The sequence below is a fragment of the Priapulus caudatus genome, unplaced genomic scaffold (genome assembly GCF_000485595.1).
Source record: "Priapulus caudatus unplaced genomic scaffold, Priapulus_caudatus-5.0.1 Scaffold577, whole genome shotgun sequence".
Classification (NCBI taxonomy): Eukaryota; Metazoa; Priapulida; class Priapulimorpha; order Priapulimorphida; family Priapulidae; genus Priapulus; species Priapulus caudatus.
Window position 1 is genome coordinate 249,207 of NW_014577638.1, and position 4,814 is coordinate 254,020.

The following is a 4,814-nucleotide window of genomic DNA, read 5'->3' on the forward strand; positions in this document are numbered from 1 at the left end:
AAATTAGACATTTTCACGCTAACGCTAATTTCTAGAGGGGAATCACGAGTCACGCCAGGCCAAAAATCACGCTTGACGTTAAAATAAAATGATTTTTCACGCTAACGCTAAAATATATGGCCATTTCACGCTTCACGCTAAACCCCATCGGCACCCTCATGTATCAGTGTTTGCATCTGTGTACAGTGATGGCAATTTAAAACCAGGTTTGTTCTTTTTCTCATTGTGTATGTTATGTGTTGTTTATTGATACAAATAATTCTCTAGGGAGAATTACCAGAGCGAGAGAAATATTTACTTAATTATACATTATACATTATACATTATTAATTATTACATTCGATGTAAATCAGAATCAATCATTATCGTCGACGAAATTTGTACTCGGCTGATTCGGCTCAGTACTATGATAGGTTTTACTATATCTCAATCTCACATCACATGCAATGAGGCACCAGTTTATGCACTGATAGATTGCATGTAATTTAGTTGGTATTCTTGGGGTGGAAACATCTGACATTAGTTAGAAGTTAGGTGTAACTGCGATGAATTGTTACATTAGAAAAGAGAGGCGTGAAGTACTTGTTATTGCTGAGTACACAGCATCATCGGGTTCATTCTCCTGGCCAGTGTTACAAACATCCCCATCAGCATCAGCATATTCTATCATAAGCAGCAGCAGCAGCTGTAGCAGTAGCAGTAGCAGTAGCAGTAGCAGTAGCAGCAGCAGTAGCAGTAGCAGCAGCAGTAGCAGTAGCAGTAACCGTGGTAGCAGCATCAGCGGTCGCAGTAGCAGTAGTAGCAGTAGCAGCAGAAGCAGCAGTAACAGTAGTAGCAGCCGTAGTGGTAGCAGCAGCAGCAGCAGCAGCAGCAGCAGCAACAGAAGCAGCAGTAACAGTGGTAGCAGCAGCAGCAGTAGCAGTAGCAGCAGCAGCAGTAGCATCCATGATGGTAGCATGTTGTGGGAACGGCAGCAGGGTGGGCAACTCATTATTTGTTACTGGAGGGGCCATGCCTTCGCTCTGTAATACCGTTCACACGAGCTGTTGGGTAATGTTGCATGTAGAAGTAATGTTGTACGTGGTGATGTTGCGTGTAGGGGTAATGTTGCATGTAGAAGTAATGTTGTACGTGGTGATCGATGTTGCATGTAGGGATAATGTTGTATGTGGTAATGTTGCACGTAGAGGTAATGTTGTACGTGTTAATGTTGCGTGTAGGGATGCTACAGGGTGCATACAAGCGGCAGTGTTGCGGGGAGGTCATGGTGAGTGAGGACATGCTGTGTTGCGGTGATGGAGAGGATGGCACAGCTTACGTGGAGCGTGACGGTTACTCCTGCTGTGGAACTCACTACGTTCCCATTAACGTCACCGTCTGCTGCACCGACGACCTCAACAATGCTCAGGTACACACCGATTAGTTCATCTTAAAGTACACGCCTGAAATAGTTTATCTTAAGGTACACGCCTGAATAGTTGACCTTCATAGTTTACCTCTACAATTGATGCCAAGGTATACACCTTTGGTATCAGGACAAATACCCCCCGGACATTCGTCCCCGTACAATTACCCCCGGACAATTACCCCCCATGCCATTCACCCCCTGGACAATTACCCCCCAGACAATCACCTCCCGGGCAATTACCCCCTGGACATTTACCCCCCGGACATTTACCCTCCGGACATTTATCCCCCGGAGAATCACCCCTCGGACAATTACCCCCTGGACATTTACCCCCGGATAATTACCCCATGGACATTTACCCCCCGGACAATTACCCCCCGGACATTTAGAGGAGGAGTTAGAGGACGACGGAGAAGGTAGTGGAGGAGGAGGAGTAGGAGGGGGAGAGGAGGAGGTAGAGGAGGTAGAGGAGGTGCAGGTGGTGGTTGAGGGAGGAGGAAGAGGAGGAGGGGAGAATGTGATGGAGGAGGAGGAGGTAGAGGCGCCCTCCTCTACCTCCTCCCATCCTCCCCCTCCTTCTCCACCACCTTCTACCCACGTTCTCCCCCTCCTCCTCCTCCTCTTCCTCCTCCTCCTGCACCTCCTCTCCTCCTCTCCTCCTCCTCCTCCACCACCTCCCCACCTTCTCTCCCCTCCTCCTCCACCACCTTCTTCCCTCCTCCTCGACCTCCTCCCTGTATCACTGTTCAACAATGAATAATAAACAACAAGTGAGTAATTGTCCGGGGGGTAAATGTCTGGGGGGTAATTGTCCGGGGGGTAATTGTCTGGGGGGTAATTGTCCGGGGGGTAAATGTCTGGGGGGTAATTGTCCGGGGGGTAATTGTCTGGGGGGTAATTGTCCGGGGGGTAATTGTCTGGGGGGGTATTTGTCCTAGAACCACACCTTCATAGTTTACCTTCATGGTCACCTTCACAGTTAATGCCAAGCTACATGCCTGAATAGCTCACTTTCATAGTTCACCTTTACAGTTAATCCTAAGGTACACTTACCTGCATGGTTGACCTTTATGGTCACCTTTACAGTTAAACCTAAGGTACATGCCTGTATAGTTGGCTTGCATAGTATACCTTCATAATCAGCTTCACAGTTAATGACAAGTATGCCTGAAATAGCTTACCTTCATCATTTACCTTTATATAATAAAAGTGATAAAGTGATGATGAAGTGTAGTGGTGCATGTCCAAAGAAATGCCACATTACTCAGCTGCTAATGCTATGATTATGTGTGATTAATGTGTGGTTATGTGCGCTTAATGTATGATTTTGTGCAATTAATGTGTGGTTATATGTGATTAATGCATGGTTATGTGTGATTAATCTGTGATTGATGGGTTTGACATAATAGGTTCACAGTTTTCCGAGCGAGGAAGCGAAGATATCATACAACGGTCAGTGCTGTGGGGTGGAGCTGAGGGCCTCCGCTCTCTCCTGCTGCAATAGGAAAGGATTCAATGCAGACACTCACATCTGCGCCGATAGAAACGAAGATTACTCGAGTAAGGTCATGATAAAAATATTGTGTGTTTGCCCTCACCCGACCGACCCGCCAAAAAGGGGCCGACTCAAAAAATTATATTGATCTTTTGCATTCTTTTTTTTTGACAAATTGTTACATTATATCTAATTATCACTGTACATTATATAAATCTTTAGGCAATACATTATATGTACCAAGCAAAATAAACATTCAACATAAAAGGTATCTCCACACAAGCACACCCGAGCATGTAGACACCATACTGAATTTGTAAAAAGACCCCCCTCAGAAAAGAAGGAAAAAAGCCTACCTACCTACCCAAACCTTTCAGCCTGGGTCGGGTGAGGGCAAACAAATATTTGTGGCCTAAGTCTGACCTCAGCTGTAGCTGCTACACTTAGAGATGTTACGTACATGCACCTCGATCCGTGTTTCAACACTTGCTCACAATCTATCAACTATACCTGGCTATGTAGTAAGTAAGTTGAGGTCATACCCATTAGTAAGCCCTATAGTATTACACTAGTCAGCCTCTTTGCTCACACTGACATTGATCACTGTCAGTGGTTTACATTATTAGTGGTTCTTATATTTTTCCGTTATATGAAACTTACTATGTTAGTTATCTTGTATGTATATCCCTTATGGTATGGTATCACCCATATTTCACATTTAATGGCTATCGTCTGTGTTAATGTGATTTTTCCATGTGGATATATAATTATTTACTGTGATAATATTTTCAAGTATGTATATTACTCAATACTTGTTACATGACATAGACATGCTATTACCATGCAGTTTACACTGTGAGAGAGGAACTCTCTGCCCACTACGCTCTCACAGGGCATGAAAGTAGCCAAAATGTGAACATGCCTGCAGGCCCACCCAAAATTTTAAACAGGCCCTCTGACAAATTGAACAGGCAGGCCTTTAATTTTGTTCAATGTATTCCATTATTAATAAAAGTATTAGCTTTGTGTTTATTAGTCATACTCGTAGTATTTCAGTATTTCTACGGTGGTGATGGTGTTCTACTGGTTTGACAGGAATTGCTGGAACATGGTTTTCTTCTTAGTATAGTCACTAAGTAAAAACTAATCAGGAAATCTGCTCTGATTAATTATACTAATTGACTATCAGTGTCACATTGGCATCTCTGCTATGTATACATATCTGTGTAATTAACACAACTACAGTATATGCTGTCATTCGGTTGTGCTGTATATATATTTGTAATATTTTCAAGGTTTCAACATTGGTACATTTACAAGATTTCTTAGCCTCGTGTATAAGCCGCACCCCCGATTTTTTTATTGAAGTTGTGTACAAAAAAGTGCGACTTATACACGAGTAAATACGATGTGTTTCTTGCTGGCTGTTACGTGACCTGTCATCGTCAGTGTCTTCATGTTTGCTTACAGACTGCGGTGAGGGCACACTATGTCCGCTGCCTGTGAGTCCACCGATCAGCACTGCGTTCTGCGACGAATGCTCGTTCAATCGTAACACGCACTACTGCTCCATGCTCGAGGACGTGCCGCCGCCGCAACGCTGGCCGGTGGCGCCCCCTGCCAGCGTCGTCGAGACAGCTGGCGCCACCTGTCATCACGGAGCCACGAAGGTTTACAGTGGTCTGTCTCCTGCATTCATAGGTGAGTGTTTGTTATTAATAGTAGTAGCAGCAGCAGCAGCAATAGCAGCAGTAACAGCAGCAGTAGCAGCAGCAGCAGCAGCAGCAGCAGCAGCAGTAGTAGTAGTAGTAGTAGTAGTAGCAGCAGTAGCAGCAGCAGTAGTAGTAGTAGCAGCAGCAGCAGCAGCAGTAGCAGCAGCAGTAGTAGTAGTAGCAGCAGTAGTAGCAGTAG

The 4,814-nt window shown here is 44.8% G+C and overlaps 1 protein-coding gene across 1 annotated transcript in view; it reads left to right on the plus strand.

Annotated features, from left to right (window-relative positions):
- LOC106811801 (usherin-like) overlaps positions 1 to 4,814 on the plus strand; it is a 129,146-nt gene that overhangs the window by 114,818 nt on the left and 9,514 nt on the right.